This window comes from Triturus cristatus, chromosome 1_1 (assembly GCF_964204655.1).
Source record: "Triturus cristatus chromosome 1_1, aTriCri1.1, whole genome shotgun sequence".
In the NCBI taxonomy this organism is placed as follows: Eukaryota; Metazoa; Chordata; class Amphibia; order Caudata; family Salamandridae; genus Triturus; species Triturus cristatus.
In genome coordinates this window covers 210,237,242-210,261,399 of record NC_140579.1, presented here as the reverse complement: position 1 = coordinate 210,261,399, position 24,158 = coordinate 210,237,242, and the positions used below count along the sequence as shown (strand labels likewise).

The window sequence follows — 24,158 nt, the reverse complement described above, 5'->3', positions numbered from 1 at the left end:
TTTTCTCTCTCATGTACTTCTTCTTCCCATTCCACTAAAGCCTCGAACTGTGTAGGTCTCGGTTTCGGGTCAAGACATAGCATCTTTTCCCGTAAATTTCTCAACACGGCCAGATTAAATGAACCATGTTCTGGAAATGCTAAAACACCATCTTCTTTAGTATACCTAACCCAATTCTCCAACCATATACAGGTATGAAACCCATGTCTTGCAGCCATAAAGGATGCAGGTGTTTTCGGTGGAGGCAACAACTCACCCTCTCTTGTTTTAACATCTTTATCCTTGCTAAATCACTTTTTTAATTTTACCAAAAAATGTCTTCTTCTTTTTCTCTTCTTGGTAATACATTTTAGCGTTTACAAAGAACTCTCTACTCTTTCCGTATTATAAATATACAATACGAATTTTCAACCAATTGCAGCGCGACCCACACTAACGCACCAATCCTGGAACGTCTACGTCACTAAATAGCCCTTCCAATCCTTGCGCGGCTCACACTAACGCACCAATCCTAGCGCGAGCACTATTCTGATCTACCATCCAATCAGAGCGCGGTCTTTCTGACGTCAACAGTCGCTGCAGTTTGTCTCCTGTCTTCTGTCACTCGTCTACCCCTCCTTTACAAAATCTTTTCAGTAGACTTCGTGTCAAAATTTCTACAAAATCTATTAGTTACAACATAAAAACATCTCCATTGTCTGCTTCGCTAACCACAGAATAGTAAAAGAGAGTCTATTTCATAAGAGACCTTTCATTGACACAGTAGCACTTCTTCTACTCTGCCCTACTAACATACATTCGTTAACTGTTTCCTCTAGGACTTGTCCAAAGAGTCTTACAATCAACTAAATGTACAAACATTCACGCACATTCATACAAGGAAATATAGTACATACGCACAGAATCCTGCTTCCCGAGAACAGACAATCTGTTCCACTACAGAATTATAACATACACCAACTAAGCAAGCTTTCTTTGCCCAGTTCTTCAAACAAGCTCAGAGAATACCTATTACTTCTCCCGCGATAAGCTTTAACGGAAATCCTTACGGATCCCTGGGACTTAAGACCAGAGTTTCACAGATAACCTTCACTATCATACACACTCCTTATATACCAGAAATATCTAATAGTAACATACGACGATGTCACTGATTCCGAACCCAGACAATGTGACGCGCAACTTCGATTGTCACACGTTATTCCTTACAATTCCGTCTTTCCTGAGAGCAGCATATACTTCCCTCTGCCCTACTACGGAACTGCTACAGCTTTCAAGTTCCAGAAGCACTACATATAACTCAACATTACGACTCCAACATATAGTATTAGTACATATACCAACATGAACCAATAATCAATAATCAATAAAAGCAATCTTATCAGATCAAGACAATCATCAAAAACCATCCATCTCTGCTACCAGGAAATTGATAGAGATCAGGGTGTGTATAATATTCCCACTACCACGGATAAAGTAATCTTACAGTTACACGCACATGCATACATCATACGCTAGGGCCCATTTCACTAACATACGCTCAAATACTCTATCAGCAATAAACCTGTGGAAGGAAAACTCCTAAACACCCTGCATCTATACCGAGGTCGATAAGACCTGGTTTTTGTGACTGTCCTTAAGCATAATCTATACAATATATACAACAATAATCAATAATGCAAACCCAATAATTGACAAGAAAGAATATCCAACACCATGTTTAAAATTATATTGCTTTATCTAAAATTAGTCAAAGAAAATCAATCAGAGTAAATCATTTCTCATAGTTACCTATTCTAGCTAAATGTCAGAACGGGTCAGGACAAGTCTCTCGGTAAATGTCTCTCAAGACGAAGTCCCTTCAGCATCAATCCTCAGCAACGCAGATTCGGTACGCGGCAAAGGCAAAATGGCAAGTGGCAAAAAACCCTCTCTAGGCTAACATTTCTTATAGTTTCTAAACAATAGAAAGATACATTGGGAACATAGAAAAAACTGTAATGTCCGCCGGACTTGCTGAGCAGAGCGAGAAGGAAAGGATGTAACATCGCTACATTTGAGAATCTCCGCTCAGGAAAAGTACACATAATGAAAACTACGGAACAGGAACCAAGAAAATAAAACATGTATCATATTAGTTCTACTTTTCCTCGGCAATCGAGCTACAGTTCAGAGCTTCTCTCTAAGGCTCCTTTGTTTCCCAAGGCTGCCAAGGACACTTTCATTTCACTTGGAGATTTCCCAAAAACTGCTGCTGTCCTCATGGAAAGTTTTTCAAACAAGCAAGCAAGGACCATGGTCAGTTAGCTTCAAGACCATTTCCAGCAGGGGTCTCCCTCGTCACAGTTTTCATATTATAAATCACAGCCAGGCTCATAAATCGGCCATCTTTTCTAGGCCAACATAGGCCTCAATAGACCATCTTAATTAAAAGAGACAAAAACAACGTTACCACAGCATAGTGATTAAACAGTGTTAACCCCACTAATACCCTTATGTGTATGCATTTATCTAGCACTTGCAACATAGGAAAGCATTAATTCGAAAAGCATTTTGTGCTCAAAAATAAACAGCACATAGCAACGTTTAAACATGAAAACACGCACGTTATTTTTTAAACAGCACATTTATGCACACCCACGTGTAACTCTCTCTTGTTAGGACAAACGGATTGATTAATATAAACACACTTGCACAAGACAAATAATTAATTATTAATAAATTAGTACAACGAATAGACATGCCAGAGCTTCAAAAGCCACTGAATTTTCAAACTGAAAACTCTGCTCCAGCACAAGCACATAAACCACACTTCTTCAAAGTTCAGTGACACAAAGTGGCCAAAAGCCAAGTGTGAGAACTCTTCAGACTTTGGAGTCAATGTATAAAATACATGAGTTGTGTATGCACTAAGGTAAGCAGTCACACATGTTGGTACTCACAGCCAATTCACATACATATAATGAGATGAGAACAAGATGCAGATCACTCAATCAGAAATAAGATCATGGAAGATCAACAGACTGTAAGTGTGTCGGAAGTCACACAAATGTGACTGCTAAAGATATGCACTAAGCCAAGTACCCTGGCCACAAAAAGCATACATTGGGAGAGAAAGAGTTGGTATGTCCCTCTTAATTGAAATATGTGAACAACAACCCATCTGTGTCATTTACAGGGTATTACAAACAAGTTAATGTCTCTGGTCATGTAATGTCAACAGAACACAACATGCCCATTGATGCACAAAGCTGGACATGTCAATTCATCCACATATCCACATATGAAAACAAAATGTCATTGTATCCCCCAACCATAGTCCTGTATCATGGATGCAGGACTCCAATCTATGTACAGTAACACATTATTGTCTTCAGTGACCTATGTCATTTGTGTGAAATGTGGGGCAGTGGACATTCACGTCAATCTTTGTGTCTTTCATGTCCTCCCTGGGTGAGCTGGAAACACCACTTGAAGCAGCCTGGACAGTCAGTCCCAGACTCTGCTCGACCAGGAGCTCTCCGGTGTTGAGGTCTCTCAACCCTCTTCGGATGACAATAAACGACCTGGCCCATCAGGTGAGGGTCACCCCACAGCACCAGCAGTGACTACCTCCGGATCCTCTGCAACCACTCCTGCATAATTTGACAACACCCAGATGACCCCTACCCCCCCCGGTCACAGCAGCCCTATCCACCACCAACAGCACAGCAACACAGGGCACTCCTGAGCTGGTGGACAACAACATCCCTGTCAATAAAGAAGGAAGCTCAGTGTTGACTGTGCCTGCAACAACTGGGCCTGCTCGGTGGGTTGGGGTGTTGGGAGGGGCAGTGGGGAACAGGCCCATCATGCAGCTAGTGCTGATAAGGAAGAGCACCCACAGCTAACCAGAATCCTCCACGCATATGAGGATTGTACTGGAGATTTTGGCCAGGTCGTTGGGATCCTCAGGACCATGCAACAACAGCAGGCAGCCCACTATGAAAAAATGGACAGTTACCTCTCAAAAATTGATGAAATTGCTGCGGGGCAGCGGGACATTGTCACCTGCCTCTGCCAGATTGCCAGCAGCATGTCCACGCCTCCCTGTGTGCCCACAGTATCTAGTACATCAACGTCTGCACAAGGCACTGTGAAGGATGTGGACTCTGGCAGAGAGTCCCCAGCACCACTGCAGCCTGCACCTAAGGCTCCCCCAAACAAACGTAGGAGGGGTCGTCCAAAGAAGGATCACTGAGGGACAGGAGACTACGCATCACCCCCAGGAAGTGACAATCTGTACAAGATATCATCCATTGTGTGCCAAGCGTTCACTTTGTTGACTGTTGAACTGTCCCACATTGGATGGTGGGTCAAAGTTGGACAATAGACTCAAATAACTGTGGATCTACTTTGGAATATTTCATCTACAAACACTACCAACTCCTATCTGCACTTTGTTTTGTATTTTTATGATAACAACAATATGGTGTGGAACAAATTCATTAGCTCATGCATTAAAATACATCACTTGGCATAAAATACTAGTTCATGTTGTGACTTTGATTTGCAATTGTACAAATTTAAATGACGCACAAAATCACAAAGCAAAAAAGTGTCAGTAACATTGGTAACAAATCACTTGATGAAAAATATCACTGAATTGTGAGTGAATGTACCTTGTCTCAGCATGGTAGGTAGACACATCCAGGTCAACACACAATCCGTCGGATATGTTGCAGGATCAATGGAAGACTGATGTCTCCAGAAAATAGCACCTAGTGCACGCACAATCAACAATATTTGTCATCAAAACAGATCATCATGGAACATGTTTTCTTTTGTAACAAATATCTGGATTTGTGAAAACAGACAATGCACACCTCAATGTGCAGCACATGTCTGCCAGATGCAACCCGGCAACTTCACACAAAATAAGATTGCATTAGGTCTGAAGTAAGTGTGTGCCATGGAATCCAAATAATATTGAAAGATTGAATCTGTCTCTGCATCATGGGTCTTGGAGGTCTCAAGTCTGCAGGAGACAAGGCAAAGTACCCTGGTAAGGAGAAACATAGCACAGAGTCAGGAAAGCATGAACTAGTTGACCAAGTTTACAAGAGTTTCATCAAATGCACACATTTGTCTGTGTGAACAATAGGTAGGATTCATGTCAGGACTGTACTAGGTGACATACAACATTAATTGAACCATTACTTTTGAAAACCTATTGTTAATTATTATACACTCACACGCATACATACACATTGGACACCAGCGACACACAAGCAAATTAATGGGCTTTGACACCTCATATCATTGCATACATACACTCATGTGAAAATGTTGTTGATTTTGTCTCGTCGCACATCCAAGCCTCCTCCTCATCATTACTGGCAACATGTCCCAGTCCAGGATCCTCCCTCGCAGGCGGATGCTGGTCTTCGTCCTCCTGGATCGGAGGGATTGCCTTCCTGATTGTCAGGATTTGAATCATGCAGCATGCATTGATGATGTTACACACTGTCAACGGTGCATATTGAAGGGCTCCTCCTGTACGATCCTGGCAGCGGAATCATGTTCTCAAGAGACCAAAAGTCGTCTCCACCATGCGCCTAGTCCTTCCATGGGCATCATTGAACCGAACCTCCGCAGGTGTTACAGGGTTGCGGAGTGGGGTCAGAAACCAAGGAAGGTTGGGGTATCCAGAGTCTCCTACATTGAACACAGAAAAAACTTCAGTAGTCAGTCAACAGAGCACTGTCTGATGTACAAACAGCACACACTAGAACATAAACATACAACATTACCTACCAACAAGCCAAGCATGGTCAGGGTGCAACTGTGACATCAAGTGGGGGATAACACTGTTTCTCATGATGTACGTGTCATGTGCCGAGCCAGGGAATCTTGCGCAGACATTGGATATTAACATGTCAGCCAGACATACTACCTGCACATTGAGTGAATGATAGTGCTTGCAGTTGCGGTAGGTCTGCTCATGTGCTTGAGGTGGTACCAAGGAAACATGGATGCCATCAATAAGGCCAATGACATATGGTATCCTCACCACAGCAAAAAGTCACCCTTGATGTCAGCCAATTCCCCTCTTATTGGAAAATTAATGTACTGGTCCAGGTGCTGCATCAGTGCCTCCAACGCATCACGCAGGACATGACTAAACATGATCTGGGACATGCCACCAGCTGTAGCCACTGTGAATTGGAATGACCCCATGGCAAAGAAATAGAGGGCTGCCATCACTTTCACCTTGGGGGTCAGCCCTAAAGGATATGGGCGTTGGGGCTGCAGAAGTGGTGCCAACTGAGTGGACAAATACTGAATAATTTGACTGGTGAAACGATATCGCCTGATGGTATCATGTTCTTCTATGGTCTGTGGGTCGTTTCCAAGGGATAGTGACACAGTAATTAGAGTGCTGTACATTAAAGATCCTCTACTGTATGTCAACATTCATTTGATTGTGCATCACATACTCCACACCTCCAGACCAAATTACCCAAGATATAGGTTTGCGACAACAATTACATGGTTTGAAGGTACCCACAATAGGATCATGGACTGCCATATATGTGGGACACATGATACATAATCCTGCTCACAACTGTCACAAGGAGGACACTGTCATGTTGTCATATCTCAAATTTGTTAGTACGTGCACAACCTTATGTTGAATTACACTTTGTAGTACAGTGTCATGTGCCTCCTGGGTTTCACTCACTGAACTCGAGTGAATGTATAAACGGACTAGTAGCACCTCCACTTTTATGGGTTTATGGGTTGTGTCCCCAGGGCACTAGTGTTGGGGCCTCGTGAAGAGGTTAAATTGGTGTTCCACGGTTTATTCTCAAAATATTTTGATCAAATAACGATTTTCATTATTCAATTGACTTGGCTCATCAGTCTTTATATTATGACTTTATACCATGGTTACAGTTAATTCACTGCATGTTCCAATATTGTATTCATGACATTCTTTACTGGTCCCAATGCATTTCGTCCGTCCTGCCCTTCATCAGGGGAAAGTGACGTGCTTTAACGTGGGGGTGATTGTACAATCTATCCGTGTAATCTACTTGTGATGAGAAAAGGTGCTCATTAACTGTAGCGAACTCTGCACATAGTGTGCACGTCACTGTCACCCTTAAGAAGCAACTTCGCGCCTTTTTGGTTCGCTACAGCACCTTTGGCTAATCACATCCTTTACATTAATGAATCAACAATGAGTATATTTTTGTTTACCGTTTCGTCTTTCTTCTTATATAGTGAACAATGGTTCATATTATCATTTTACAGAGTGACCCCTGATGAAGGCCAGGACGGCCGAAATGCATTGGGACCAGTAAAGAATTTCATGAATACAATTTTGGAACATGCAGTGAATTAACTGTAACCATGATATAAAGTCATAATATAAAGACTGATGAGTCAAGACAATTGAATAATGAAAATCGTTATTTGATCAAAATATTTTGAGAAAAAACCGTGGAACACCAATTTAACCTCTTCACGAGTTCCCAGCACTAGTGCCCTGGGGACACACCCCACAAAAGTGAGGGTGCTACTAGGCCTATGTTGTCATGTCTGCCACACACATACAATCACATACATAGAACATGAACAATGTTGGTGGTGCATCATTTACCCCATCGTCCACTTAAGTCTGGGAGACAAATATACATTAGTAACTGAAATAACAAACACCAGCTGATTTGGCAGATGAATGTCACAGTATACTCATTCAAATATTTATGCTTGATACATGACTGTCAGGAATCTCGCAGAATGCACATTGGGTTCACACAGTCACCAAAAGCGGTGAACGTGTCATTTAAGCACATGTGTATACCCCAAAAGTTATTGGCACTGTGATCAAGCTTTGGAGGGTAAAAGGAATACATTTGGCATAATGTTGGTATGAACCTCATGTGCCCCTCACGGTTAGCTCCTCATGGGAGTAAGAGATATATATTGTAAGGGCTATGTCATCATGGGAAAACTGTCTACACACATGTAATGCACAAAAACAAATCAATCACAGGAGTGTCTGCCCTGAAGACCGATAACCGAAAGGACGCGGTAGCCGCATCCTAACCGATTCTGACTGGGATAAACGCAGCAAGCTGTAATGATGATCGATACGGGTGTGTATTCAAAGGACGCGATAGCCGCATTTGGACCGATTTGGTCACAGCCATTGGTTGTTGGTTGTTATGGGGACTGATGCGGGTGAGTATTCAAAGGACGTGGTAGCCGCATTCGAACCGATCAGTCACAGCCATTGCCTGTTGTTTGTTATGGGGACCGATGAGGGTGAGTATTCAAAGGATGCGGAGGCTGCATCCGGACTGATTCGGTCACAGCCATTGGCTGTTGGTTGTTATGGGGACGACGCACGTTTCTGTTTGTGTCAGCATCGCGTGGAACATGACTCGGTAACCTCCCATCACTAATGTATCAAAGTCAATCGCGGTCAGATGATACATTTTTTAACGTCGCGGTAGGCATGTCGTATGCAAAACAATGTTGTGCATTGGACCGATTCGGATAATGCGAACAATGCAAACTTATCACTTTGTCTTCCTAGATTTGAGACTGCCTCTGCAAATCATATATAAGACTGTCTGTTCCCCAGAGACTTCACTTGCATGCACTACCTGCAACATTCCTGCACCTCCCCATCTCTCTGCTTCTGTTACCACATCCTCTAGGAGCTGCAATGGCACAGACAGTGGAGAGGGCCCCAGCTTTCAGTGAGGAGGAGAACAAGGTCCTGTTGGACACTCTCCTACCACTGAACAGCCAGCTGTATGGCAAACCAGAGGAGCAGGTGAGTGATGATTACAATGCATTTTCTTTGACCATGTGCATACACCACACAATACTAGCATTAGGAATCTCATTGTCAATCAGGTGAAATTTTATTTGTAACTATAACAGTGAGTAGATAATGGGTCTGGGCAGGTACACTGCTGTAGAAGTGTGTGCACTGGGGGGAAACTTCTCATCACTGTTCTAATGGGACGGTGCCATCAAAGGACCCTGGACAACTGCACACCATGCCAAATGCATAGCCCTTAGACATTCATGCCAAACAGAGGATTAACGGTGTGTGTTGGTGTCTGACTCAGAAAGGTTTAGTATGTGCATTAAGGTTCTGTCACCATGTCATCCTTACAGGTCAACTCCCATGAGAAGGCCAAAATTCGGAGGACCATCTCTCGTGGGGTTGGAGCTTCGGCGCGTCCATCACTGCTGCAAGAAAGTGGCAGGACCTTAGTGGCTGGGCCAAGAAGATCGCTGAGGTCCAGCTGGGCCTGTCACGTCCTGGCAAGAGGGGTGGGCACTGGACATTGACCCCACACCTGCTCCGCATCCTAGAGGTGGTCTTCCCTGACCTGGATGGGCAGTTGAAAGCCAGACAGCAGCAAGGAGGGAGTGAGTATGTACCTTGTTGCACAGCTTTGTTAGACATGCATGTTATAGTAGCTTAGCATACTTCCCCTTTTACTGGTTGTAAGTCAGCCAAACCCACTGATCCGTTTTGTAAGTTGCATTTGCACAGGGATAATTTGATGCCCAATTACATCTCTATCATCATGGAGATGTGAATCTATTATGTCCATGGAAGTGACCATAGTGCCATGCTCATCTGATCATTGAAAATCACAGAAACCTGTGCATGAAGGTAACCTTTTGTAGTAATTCAAATGCCAAACCTGTGGCAGCACATTGACAAATGTATGACCTGTTCGTGGTTTATACAAACGTGTGAGGCATATTATTATTGGAGCGAACAAGTGTGAATAGGCCATGCTATACATATCCGCAGCAGTTGACTCCAAGATTGAGGCCTTGGTGATTTTTGCTTGCTCATTGTGCCACTGTTAGGTCCTAGCCGTGCTGCTCAGTGTTATGATATGTATCTCATCGGCCAATTACAGTTGTGCTAACTCTGGTCATCTGTCACACTGGCCTGTCACATGATTGTGTGGAAGATTTCATTCTCTCAATTCAGTGGAGTAAGTCCATGTGTCTGACTCTGTAACAATGACAACACATGCCATTCACTGACAAACACTAAAAATGTGTTTCTGATGTTAGATACACATTCAGAACAGTTTCCATGTGTGTAAATCTTGTTGACTATACTTACTTTGGGATTTGGCAACCATGTGCATGATGCATCACTGTCAGCATGAGAGTTGTTAGATAAGCATCATCTTGAAGTAGTTTTAAAAACACTGAGATGGCACAAAAGATTAATTTAAGCTGCCGGAAGAGTGCAATATGTCTAATGGAAGTGAGGGACATTCAGTCTTGGGACATACAAAAGGGGATCTCTGAAGTCTAGACAGGATTGGTACACAGTGTTGACTGGACTCATGAAGAATGGAGGTTCAGTACTGATAGTCTGTACAGACAGGGCACCCAGATGGGCCAGTGGAATTGTGTTCCACCGTAAGCATTGTGAAGATGCGCTTTACAATGGAACTTGGAAGTGTGTTGGCCATTGTTCACATCTGAAAATGGTGAGCTGTTTACAACGTGTACAACATTCTGATTCATCCTCCTGACACTGTGCATAGATGACACTAGACTGTGGGCCATGTGCTTCTCACACTAGCTAGATCCTTGTTGAACTCAAACAGAGTCATATGGGTGACATGACAATATAGAACATAAGTTGCAGGAAAAATTAGCACAATCACTGTTATCTGTGTAACATGACCCATGCAATGAGTATTAAAGCTTTAAGTTCGACAAGATTAACCTGTGACATTACAGTCAATTTTTCTCAATTGGATGACAAGATATCACAGAATGGATACCATGTCTCAGGTCAATTGTGTGAATCCTATTCCCATTGTGAGCTCTATACTCCCTTGCAGATGATGAGACCGGTATTTCATGACACAAGACCGTCAGTTGCAAAAGACGATATATCACCTGCTACATAGTGAAGTAGTTGACATTGTGGTCCTTGCAAATGATCTTGATACACCCAAATGTGTCAGAAAACCACATGTGTGAGGGGGCAGGGGTTGACTTGCATAATGAAAAGTGCCATGTATATAATTGTTTTAGAGGAGATAGCATTAGTGAAACAGAAGTAGTAGTTTGAAATGTGATGATTTGTGATGCCACCCATGTGTCAAGTACATACAGATGTCTAATGTGAGTCTTTTACATTGTTATTCCCAGCATCAGCAGCGGCAACAGGAGGAGACAGTGCCGCGGATGTAGGGGGAGCAGAACGTCAGTCTGGGACCTGTGCTGAATCAGACTGCGAGGCATCCACTGGTTGGGAGGATGAGGATAGCCACACTGAGGGCAGTTCAGCAACTCAACGTGACACATCTGAGGACCGGTCAAGCTCAAGTGATGACTCTCTGGTGGTGGAGCGAGGAAATGATTAATCAACATCTGAATCCATGTCCACTCCCATCGCTATCCTCCCAGCTGCTTCCCATCTGTGGCTGCTCCTGTGGCAGGGGAGTTGTCTCCTTTGGGCCAGGCACCTCACCCCCTGCCCCTGTCTCCCCTGATGCCCTTGGGGTGGAGGCAATAGACATCCTGAGACAGGATCTCTGTAGGGCAGATATCAGTGCTGAATGTCCTCCATGCGCATACCAGTATTTTGATACAAAAGTTGTCATTCATGGAGGGCAATCATTCTGAACTGTCTTCCCTACACAGATCCAATCAGGCACATGCCTCCACACTGACAGCAGCAGTATCCAAGCTCCAGCAGTCCTTCACCCCTCCCACCTCTTCCCCATCCACAGTCCCAGCTACCCTACCTGTCCCAAGCACACGCAAACACACACATGTACACACCTCAAACACGCACATGCACACACCTCAACAGACACACAGACAGAAGAGCAAACCCACATCCGGAGACAGGCAGGACACTCACCATCACAGACACACCCGCTGACGACCGACACATATGCATCCCCAGATACTCCACATACCTCACAACCCTCTCCCTCCACAACCCCTACCCTTTCCTCTCCAGTTCCCCCCCTCTACCCAGAAAATCTTCCTTTGTGACCTTGGCCTCTTCTCTACGACCCATCCAAACCTCCTCCAAAGAAAAGAGTCAACCCAGCCCCCAGCCATGACATCTACAACTGCCACCCCCTCTAAAAACTCAAGGCCGGGGGCGTGGCCAAGATGGCGAGCATGCAAGACGTGTGTTCATCGTCTCCCCGCATCCGTCCGCCCACCGCACCGCTTCCTGGCCTTCCCGATGTGCTGCGGACCCCTGATGGTGGTGGCGGAGTACTTTGAACCCAGGTCCGCTTAGAGACACTCTCCGAACGGCGAAGCGACGGCCGCCGAGCAGCGAGTCCTAAGATGGCAGCATCGCTTGTGATCCTGGATTGATGGGTTGCACTGAGTCGGATTTCGCCGCCTGCTCAAGAGGGATGGCGGATTTTGAGGTACCCCACATGCTTGGAGGAATTTACTTAACCTCACCTGGCAAGTGGCACCTCCTGTGATCAGAGCACGCAGAAGTGGGCTAGGTGCGCGGTGAGACTGGATCAGGCGCTCACGTGGTTGAGTCCGGAGCACACTAGCGCTGTGAGCTTCACTAGGAGCCAGCGCGCTGGAGGAGTTTATGCCCCACCACCGTCTGCAGGTCCCTAAGAGGCGCAACACGACGAGGGTCCCTCCAGACTGGCCTCGATGTGGGGACTGCTGTGGGGAAGTGCTTGAAAGCAGCGGTCTTGACCCCCTTGGGAATTACCACCCGAATACACAACACGGCTCAGCCACTGGCACAGAACACGGCCCCTGAGCGCTGGAAGGCAATAGCGGTCGCAGGGAGCTGGGGCTAGGTGGCTCATCCGGGTGTGGCGAGTGAGACTATGACCAAGAGGTTAGTGGTGTGTATGGACTAAAGGAGGTTGCACGAGACGTCTTCCTATTCCTGTTGCGCTGGCTGGGTGCGATCTGTAGGAAGGCAAGAAGGCATAGCACGGGTTGGGCCACAGCCTGTAGGGGCACTGCAAGTGGATGCGGAGCACCTTGGACATATCGGCGCTGGGTGCGCTACACGGGGAGCGTGAAGAAATGACTAACCGGGTGCGCAACTGGGGCAACTTGCTTGGTGACTTAGTCCTGCCACCCACACAGGAGGCTGACCCAGTGGCTTAGTCTTTTCACCCATACGAGGGAAGCGGGCCCCACCATCATAGAGAGGCCCCCAGCATGCTGCCACACCCCAGCAATGTCTACAACACGTGGGAAGAAAGACAGGAATGTGAAGGACATGTTTACCAAAATGGCCGGGGTGAGTGAAGCTGACGGGCGTGAATCGCCAACCGCGTCAGAAGGGCAAGAGACAGAGAATGTGGAGAAACCAGTCACGCGTGCTTTTCTGGCGCAACTGTTCTCTACTCTGCGGGAGGATCTACAGGCCCTCAGAAAGGATTTGTCTAAGGAAATCAAAGGTGTGCGACACAATGTAGACGTTATAGGGGAGAGAGTGGCGACCATGGAGGAGCATGAAAATGCCCGGGATGATGAGGTGGAGCACTTGCAACAAGTGGTGCTTCGCCTACAGGAGCAACAGATAGACCTCCAAGCACATGCAGAGGATTTAGAAAACCGATCCCGCAGGAACAATATTTGTATTGGGGCATGCCACCTAAGAAAGAAGGAGCGGACATCACTGCCTACCTGCAAGGCCTCTTTAGAAATATATTGCAAGAACCTCTGGACTATGCTATCAAAATCGACAGAGCTCATGGAGTAGGTCTGCAGCGGAAAGCACTAGCACCTCCCCTAGATATCATAGCTTTCCTCCTGGATTTTCAACTTAAAGAACTTATTCTGAAGAAAGCAAGGGACGCTCAGCCACTGACATATCCGGGACAGGCAATTGCCCTATACCAAGACTTAGCGGCGATCACTTTGCAGAAGAGGCTAGACTTTCGTCCGGTAACGGCACACCTCCGTAATCAAGGCGTCACATACTCATGACGTCACCACTTTCGCATAATCTTTAGATGGGATGGTAAATTGCAGCAACTTCGGTCCTTGCAGGAAGCCTGCCCTGTCCTTGGCATCGAGGACCCTCAAAAAGACGACTCAGGGATTGGAGAGAATAAAGGACAGAAGGAGAGGTGGTGCCGAATACGGGGAGGTAGAATGTTATCAAAACCAAGTTCAGAGATCATCGCGCAAGAGAGGCAGGCCATGCTGGACTCTTTGTCCAACGAACCTGGCTCCAGAGACAGCGATTGATTTGACTCAGGGGTCAGATAAGTGGTAAAATACTGTGCCGGGGGGGTGGCGGGTGGATCTCAGGGGAGCGAGGGGGATTTTACTGGCCACAAGAAGCACCCTAGTATCTGGTTCACCAAGGGTGCGCGGACAGACTCTGCGGACCCTGGACAATTTTAAGCATAAAATACTGACTCACCACCCCCGAAACTCTCATAGCTGACTCCTACCATAGCCTCACCTCGCCTATAAAAACTAACCTTATTTTCTATTTCAAACGCCCCTCCAAATGGAAAAGCATCTTCCTGGGCCATCTCCCAATCACTAAATCTGGCAATATCCCATATGGTTTCAAACTTTCTACATCCCCATCCCCAGCTTTTAGCAGAGAAACTGACATCTTGGTTTTCAAAACCGGCAACATTCTCATCCAAGCATCCGAACACCACCTCAACACCTTTGACCACCATTACAGTTCCCTTACAGACCTTTTATCCAATCCCACACCCAATCCCTCTCAAATGTATGACACCTCCATGACATCCCCACTCCCCCAACCTGTAGCCCACACCCCCAAGACACCCTTAATGCGCATTCCACCACCATAAACCACACCTCATCTAACGACCGACATCCCCAAACCCACCCCACTGCTGATTACTTCTCCACATCTCCCGGAGCCCTCCACCCCGAATGTCCACCTTCCCTCCCCCCTGCGCCTACAACACCCTCTACTAACTACCCTCTTCCCACACACGCGGAGGTAATTATTTCCCGGCCCCGCCACACACTGCCCCTGACCGCGTCCCCCACTACACTTATATCTCCACCACGGAATTCCACTCCTCCTCCTCATAATGATCTTACCTCACCCTCAACCCCTCTCGCCAGCATATCCCCTCCATCTGCCTCATGACCTTCCTGCAGGAGGGACCTCACCACCTCCATGTCCTAGCTCCCCTCTGACTCCTTCACGCTGCATCTCCTCCCCTCCACCCACCAGGCTCTCGTCTCTGGCCAACATTGAACCACCATGCTCCGCCCCCTCCTCGTTGCCCGAGCTAAATCTCAACCTTATCGCCCTGGCTCTTTCCAACATTGAACTTAATCTCTCTACCGTTCGGACGGAGCTTATGAGACTCCGAGGAGATTTCAACGCCCTTAACAACAAGACCCTCCTCAATCATAATGGCTCCGCCTACCCTTGCCTCACTCGCCCCTCCCGACCCAACCTCTGGAAAACTATTCCCCTCCACAACAGATCTTTTAGGCCGCTCCGCGCTATGAACGGCCTCTCCTCCTCGGTCATCACTGGCTTATGCAACTCTTACCTCTGCAAACCCCCGATCCCCGATCATTCCCTCCCTTATTCCAGCATCTCAGTGATTTTGGGAACTAGCAGAATCCCCTCCTCTCCCACCTCACCCAGACCACCAGCCCAACTCACCACCACACAAGTGTGCCCGGCCACCAAAGCCAACCCTAAACCCCTCTCCTGCATGCTTGTTAACTGCCGCTCAGCCATCCGACACGCAACTGAAATGTCCGAAACCCTCCTCAGTGAATCCATCGACATCGCCTTCCTGACAGAAACCTGGCTTAACGACCACTCAACGGCCATCCTTGACCTACTCACCGCTCCTGACTACTCTATCATTAGGAAGGACAGACCAGACAGAATCGGAGGTGGCCTAGCTATTATTTACAAAAGTGAACTGCAACTCTCCTGTGCCAAAAACTCCGACCACCTAACCTTTGAATATCTTGGCGCTGAACTCACTATACAGTGTTCTCCCCCAATTCGCCTACATAACATCTACCACCCTCCGGGTCACCCACTTAACTTCGCTGAGGAACTATCCGACCTTCTTTCTCAATCCTCTATCTCCAACTCAAAAAACCCCTTCCTAGGAGACTTTAACATCCACTGGAACAATGCTGTTGACCCCACAGTCACCCATCTCATCAATCTCCTTGAGATCAATGGCCTTGTTCAACTTTGTCACTCGCCCATTCACACCAAAGGTGCCACTCTCAATGCCATCATATCCAATAATGACCTGGCTTCCGTCTACAACATTATTCCCATTGACTGGTCTGACCATCACCTCATCCTGTTCAAGATCGAATCCACTCCCCTCCTACCCCATATTAAAAATCACATACCCATGAAATGGACCAGAAACCTCAATCAAATCCCTCCTGGTGAACTCGAGTCTAAGCTACAAACCCAACTTCGCCTACCCCTCTCTCCCATGATGCAAAAGAACTCACCAAAATTTTCAACAAGACCGCCAGTGAGGTCGTGGACCTCTTAGCCCCTCCCAAACTAAAAAAGTAAAGAACCATTCCATCCAAAACTTGGTTTAGCTCTGACCTCAATGACGAAAGTCGATCACGGAGACTGACTGAAAGATCTTGGAGACAACACCCCTTCCCCGCCAACCTTGCCCACCTCCGGACCGCTAGATCGTCCTATAAAAAAACACATCTTCAAGGAAAAGGCCTCCTTTTTCCGAACACAACTCGATCGCGCCAAAAACACACCCAGAGAACTATTTAACATTGTTCGCAACCAAACATCCATAGCCCCCCTTAAACTTACTGCCTCAACTAATAAATGTGAGGAAATTGCCAATTTCTTCTCTGATAAAATCGCCAACATCGATCTCTCCTTCCATCTAACTGAGATCCCACCCAATTCCTCTTCTGTCACTAACCCCACACTGAATGATCCTCCCATCGCGACTCTGACTCCGCATTCCTCCACTCTCCCACTCGCCACTCCCCCTCCTGAATTTAGCCTCCCCCCCCCGCAACTGAAAAACAATGCATATTGGACTAACTTCCACCCTGTGACTGCGCTCGAAGTGATTGAGAATTCAAATGGAGCACGCCTCATCTCTAAAATGTAAAAAGCTAGCGTGCGCATCAAACCAGTGTCTGATGACAGACTACGACAAGCCTGGGAGGCAGATATTGGCGGGCAAATAACGGACGAGCAATGGTCAAAATGCTGTACGGCCACTAAAAACATATTCCTTAACAGCAGACACAAGCTGTTCCATATTAAATTCCTCCGCCGTGCTCATTTCAAGCCTGCCAAGGCGCACAAGATAGACCCCGCTAAGCCCCACACATGTTTGAAATGCAATGCACCCGATGCAGACTTCATACATTTGGCTTGGTCTTGCCCCCGCTTGCAACCTTACTGGGCTGACTTGCACACGACCCTGGGGAAAATGATCAACTTACCCCTCAATCCCATCCTGGAAATTGCGCTGTTGGGATACACAGTGCAGTTCCCGAAAGAAATCAGACGGTTTGCATCACTAGGCCTATTATTAGCCAAAAGAGAGGTGGCCATACACTGGGGTAGGAAGACCGCTCCCAAAACACAGGACTGGTTGCACAGTTTAGCCTATTGCAATGTAAACGCGGAGGCCTACGCCTGTCTTATGCCAACTACATCTCGACCCAAGGATATCTGGTGTCCATTTAGGGAATATGTTGCGACGGCTACGCTATCGTCAGGCTCGCAGGCGGCGAGTGGCATTGTACCGGAGGGTGTGGGATGATGGACCTGGGTCAGAATTACAGACTTGCCAGTATTGATATTCAAGGGGATTGTTTTCCTTCTGTGTTTGCAGCTTTTCCTTTTGTATTTACATTGATTGCCATGCTGGCTGTGAGAAAGCGAGCGGGAGGGCCGAACCACGCGGGCAAGCTGGGGTCAAGCCCTCATGCATTGACTACGAGATCATGTGTGAAGGTAGCATTGTTATTGTCATAATTGAAAATTTCATCGAACTGTCGGGAGTGATGCGTATAACTTACGACATTCGTATAACTGATAATGTGAGCAAGGTGTATGTTATATTCATATATTGGTTTCATAACTGAAATTAAGTTTTTAAAAAAAGCTTACAACTGATGGAGACAGCTAGTTGAAGCCTCATTTTAAGGGTATTGTAAAAAATCGACCCCTAATGGTCTTGGAGGTTTGTATTTGCCCCAGGGCGTCTATCCATCCATCTTCCTTCTTGGCCCCAGTAGCACATCCTCTTTCATTTGCCCTCACTTCCTTACACTGATGCAGTGCAATTTTTGAATGATAGCTAGATAAATAGAGGAGGGAGAGGAGGAGGGAGAGTAGTTGGCCTAACGGCTAGGGCGGGCGACCTCGAATCTGGGGAACTGGGTTCGATCCTCGGCAATGACGCTGAGCATCCTGTCATTCTGGGCATATCACTTAATCTCCCCGTGCCTAACAAAAATGAATGTGTCCTCATGTAAATGCAACTGGTGCTTTGTAAAGCGCTCTGATTCGCGCTAAAAACTCTGTAAATATAGGTTAAACCAGTGCTTATCTTGACGGAGGTTCTGGGTTCATCCAGCCAGTAGCTATGCAAATACGATCAATTATAATGACACAAAAAGTGAAGGAAGTCTACCAATAGCAGCATCGTACCCTAAACTAATAATTTGTGGACTGGGTTTGCTGGTTCATTCCATACAAAAGGACCATAAATTCAAATATCTGTATCCAGTAATTGCTTAAAACGCTACGGAGGCGCCAAGTCTTGTCTCCGTGATTTGGAACATGGGGACGCTGATATGCCGTATATTTACATCCACAATTCGGTAACAAGGATTTGCCTTCTAGAAACTGTTTTAAACGTGTCCCTGTACTTTGGGGGGGTTAAGCTAAAGCTGGATTCTTATCTTATCGTATCTACCATCTCTAAGTAGACTCTAAGTAGACTAGACCTTTTTACCTGCTGAATATTGTGAAGGGAAGAAAATTCAGGTTCTTCATATAGCTAATTAAAATTCGGCTTTATACTTCAAATATCACTGACTCCGAATTCCAAAATTTAGGGGTTTATTACAAAGCCAAAAATAGTAGCACAAGCACCTCATCACGAGGTTAAGAAAATAAATGGGCACTAATACAAAGAATATCCTACGCAGGAGTCTCATCCGACTCAGAATAAGAAGAATAGTTACCTCCAGAAGCATTAGGCAACCAATAACTGCTCCAATCTCTATGTTAGAAGTCATTAACCTAAAAAGAAAAAGCAATTAGTCTATCCCTACACTATCTCGAAAATGACATCCCTACTTAACATTGTTCCCAGGCAAGAGTGTAAAAGGTGTCAGTAGTGAAGACTTCCGTAGAAGTACACTCACTTTGCTTAAATCAGTAGCCAAAGCTATAGAGCGCGTTCTAAGATGCTCTTTCTAGCTTTCCACCTAATTCTCGACTGCTCAACCCTCGGGGCACTGTCCCTAATTCAAAATCACAAAATAGTAGAACACACCCTCGTCACACCTCCTCGGCCAGGTCTTCCTTCTGTGTTTTTCCATCTAAACTCTTACTTCATCCAAAAACCGTTGGAGTGACCTTGGGTCCCAGGCACCTTTTCCGCTGAAAGTATCGTATCTGCATTTCAGTGTACTCCCATTGTTGCTTCTCCTACCGTCCTAACTCCTAAAACAAAGGGTTAGTCTTCCTAACGAGCTAGGTGTTCTTGCACCTGCAACAGAAACATGGGAACGAGAAACTTTCCACTGTCTGAGATCTGCTGACTTTTCTAAAACCCAAAGCCTTTCCAAGGGAAACTATTTTCGGCCTACAATATTCAGCTAACATAAGAACAAATAGGCCTTTCTCTTAAATGTATATGTAGTCAGGCCTCGGCATTTAAACACACATTTCTAAAATCACATTAAATGCATTGATTTCATTACTCTCCATACATGAATAAACAAACTACACATACAGACTTTAATATGGTGCACGTTTAAACCTAATGCATCCCATTATACGCGAACTAATTCATTATGCATCATCTAAAGTACACTTTCGATTAAACACTGCATTGATCTTCATAAATGACATGATTACATTTCTATTCGCACTATTATATGCTACTTTAGTACTACATTTCTAATACCACATGTTAATATATTTCCACTAAATATATGAGTGCGGACTACCTGTGATTATGATGCACCCCTACAATTTCAGAATAACATGGCGCTCTATCAGTTACACAAAATGAAGAACACAACTGCATATTCCTATGACAGGCAAGCACCTCGTGTAATTCGCCTCCAGGTATGGGTGGGTGGTTAGAGTCGCTTTAATAAAGGCAGCATCGCCGGCGTGCACTGTGCTGTAGAGACGGCGGTGTACAGACATGTATTTATAAACGCGTTCTTTACAAAACAACAGCTTCAAGTCAGAGAAGGCCGATTTATCCTTTCGACTTTCTGGGCCAACTGCAGTTTGTATTAGTTCATTACTGCCTCTTTGGCACGGGGGTGGTTATTGTATTCACAATCTTCCCAATCGTCATCTAGTATTAGAGACAATTGCGTGGCTAAACCGGCCTTGTTTATTGCTACACAAGGGTTTGCTGTATTGATATATAGTGCTTTACACCGTATTTCTGCTGATTCTAAGCACGGCAAGTAGCAGGTTTTACTGTAACCCGATGTACTCCATGTATCCACTTCCGAAGGATGGATGTCTGTGTAGGCCTTGCCTTTTGCGCTCCAGACCTTCACATATTTCAATGCGAGCGTACATCTCAATGAGCTAACTGTTCCCTAGACTTTGTGCGTAAAAAACGGACTTCTAGACCTCCTATATCCCGCTTCCTGCAGGGATAAATTGTTCTGTTTTCCTCCTGTGAGGTGGGTTTAATGGTTAGATACTTTTCGACTCCATTCGCTGTCTGCATTGTGCGTTTATATCTCTAGTTCAGTATAACCTGTTTTATTTCACATATAAATGGCTGTTGCTAAAAAAAGCACCGATTCAAAGAAATACTGAAAATGTTATTCTTACCAACTATGACCCCTGTAATAGGTCTCCCGGCTGTTGCCGCCTTGACTTTTTAGCTGTTGTCACATTTACCATTGTGGTTCTACCTTGGCCGGGGAACGCGTTTTTTATGGCTTTGTGTTTAGTGTCCGTGCTTAGTGCGTCCAGGCATACTTCATGTTATAAAACACCAGTAATGTTTGTTTACTACGTTAAAGCAACCAGTCTCTATGTTAGCCCAAAAAGTTTGTGCAATGAAGACAATTTTAGCTTCGCATCACAAACCTATTAATTTCATTTCAAGCTACATGTTTCTATATCCCCCACTGTATCAATAATGACACATTTTCTGCTTTCTTAGCAATATAATACTCTCTGCTGGTGGTAGCCAGGCAACCTCCTAATATTCTCCTCTCCAAACTTTGCCTCTGCTCTCTCCTATCTCTCGCACTGCCATCTCTCCTCACAGCTACTCTCTTAATCTTTTTATCTCTCTCCATCTTCTTACAAGCATAATCCTCACAAGTTTCCTGTCTCACCCCTCCACCTCCCTTCCTTGATGTAACATAACATCTTTTCTTATACTTTTATTTAAACACCGTTTTTGTCCATCCTCCAATACTTTTCTATCTCTATCCTTTTCATTTTACTCAAGCTAACCACACACCCACACCACTCTTCCTGACAGTTCATTCTTGCACCTCATGCATTCCTTCATCACATTTTCCTTTTGCATACCTCCAACTCTGACCTTCTTCTCACACTCCTCTCTCCAAGAGCTTCTTTGCTTTCCCACATATTCCTCCTGCCACCCCTTTTTCTATCACACGCACTCTCTTACCCTCACCTCCACAAGAAATGCTCCTCACACACACATGTACACATTACTTTTGCTATTTCAAATTCTCTTTCCCTGGCAACTCCCATTTATTTGTCCTTCACACACATGTAATCTCCTATACACTGTGCCTTCTCTTGTTCATATCCCTCTCTTCTTCTGTTTCTTACAAGCACTTTTACTTTTTTCAATCTTTCACTTCTACGGATACACACTCACATAATTTAACTACACAAATACACTACACCCCACACAATTCCAACCCACACAATTCCACAGCTAACAATTCCAGTTCAACCCACAAAAATCCACTCCAAACCACATGCATTCACTCCACTCCAAAGCAAAACACATTGGTAAAAGGCATTATCATTTACAATGCCAATAGCTCTAACTCTAACAAATGTGAGACCGATGCATTGCAAATGCTTGTTTGCAGTGGGGACACCGGGAGCTAGGTGTACACCACCAATTTCCATAACCTAGCAGGTGTATTATATAGACTGAAACTTGTGTTGGAGTTCTGCACTTTGCAAACAATAATAGCTGACTGCCCAGCCAGATTGCTTTTTTCAATGTCGGCTGACTCTGACTTCATATAGCCTTCTCTCCCAGTTTTGATTTTGATTAGGTAGTTCATTTACCTCAAGATACATAAATAATTTGGAATCCTCTTTGACGATACCTTTTCTGTGGCAGTTAACTTTATGTAATATTTCAATCTTTGACATAGACTTCTCTGAGATATCTATTTGTCCAATGAAGTCCCTTACTGTGAGTATAAGAAACAAATTGTATCGGCAAAGCGTACTCTTTTTGAAGTCCTTCAAATAATGTTAATACCTTATTGCAATGTATATCCCCAAAAGTTGCCAGCTGCTTTTTAAACCTTACAGTAATTATTGCTTAAGATTGTAGGTAATAGTTTAAAGTTCCATAATGGGCTGTACCTATTAAATTTCTTAATTTTAAACGCCTTCCTCCACCGCGGCCAAAGCTTGCTAGCATGCCAGATACACAAACCGTACTCTTTTGAAGTGGTTAAAATTAGTTCTTCATAGGAAGGATGTGTGGTTTCCTTACCCAAATACAACTCATATATGGATGGGAGTTGACTTGATTTAAAATGCATCAATATTTTCATGTGTTAGTGTGGCCACATAATTGTAATATTTAAGGTGCGGTAATCCCTTCCCCCCTTTATCAGTCGGGAACTTCATGATTTTCAGGGCCTTTCTGGGTTAAAAAAAAAAAAGCGCTTCAACAGATCGAATCTAGCTTACTAAAGCACTTGAGAGTTAGTTCAAGTAGAATTGGTCTTAAAAAAACATTAAAAAGCTGTCAGGATCATCATTTTTAACACATTAAAATCACATTCGTGCCATTTGACATTTCGTAAGGCCTTGAAGACCTGGCTTTTCCCTACATCTGCGGTTTAACCACTCTGTCTCCCTCCGTGGCTTGAGCTGGCTGGACCTTGGGTTGCGCTGGGACGCATCGTTGCTGAGGCAGCCATGCGTATTATAAATGCAAAAATAAATAAATAAATTACATCGGCCCATAATAGTTAAATGCAAATTATTCAGATGTTTTAATTTGCATTCTGTTCGAAGCAGAAGGTGAGCATAATTGACAGAAAATATCTTATCGACATAAGGGAGAAGATTGACTCCTATATTGGTGGCAATAGTTACAATTATGGAGTCCTGAACTTTGGAAAAATTATTTGCTAAAATTGGTGTCTTGCTTTTATTTAACAAATAAAAGGAGACAGACCCAAAGCAGAGTGCCTCGGTATCTAGTACCTGGATTTCCATATCAGGAGAGGGAGTTATGCTAGAAATGACATCTGCATATGCTACTAGGTTCGTAGTGTGTTTAAAAATAATTGACTTTATATTGCGATTGTTAAATAGTTTTTGTATGAATGGATCAATATACATTGCAAATAACAGCAGTTAACACAGGCAACAAATAACAGCAGTTAACACAGGCAGCCCTTGTGTGTTCCCCTTGTTATTTAAATGTTTGAGGATTCCAAGCCTATAATTTGCAACTTTTGTTGCAAAGCCTATATAGTCATCAAAAAAGATGTTCCGGAGCCCATACTATTCATGATCAGTCAGAAATAGGCCCACAATGGTTATTTTTTTATTTTTTTTTTTTTTAAAGTTTTCAAAACCTTTATTTGAGAGAGTACATCAACAATACAGCCTCACGCCTACAACCTCTCGGGCCGGC

General features: G+C 44.8%; 1 long non-coding RNA gene across 1 annotated transcript in view; it reads right to left on the bottom strand.

The window, feature by feature from the left end:
- Window positions 1-4,434: 4,434 nt before the first annotated feature.
- Window positions 4,435-24,158, bottom strand: part of LOC146869976 (uncharacterized) — a 100,264-nt gene continuing 80,540 nt past the window's right edge. Inside the window, exons 2-3 of the long non-coding RNA XR_014968438.1 lie at window positions 5,314-5,697; window positions 4,435-5,041 (exon numbers count right to left, since the gene is read on the bottom strand). This is a non-coding gene — a long non-coding RNA (uncharacterized LOC146869976). The remainder of the gene's footprint in view (window positions 5,042-5,313; window positions 5,698-24,158) is intronic.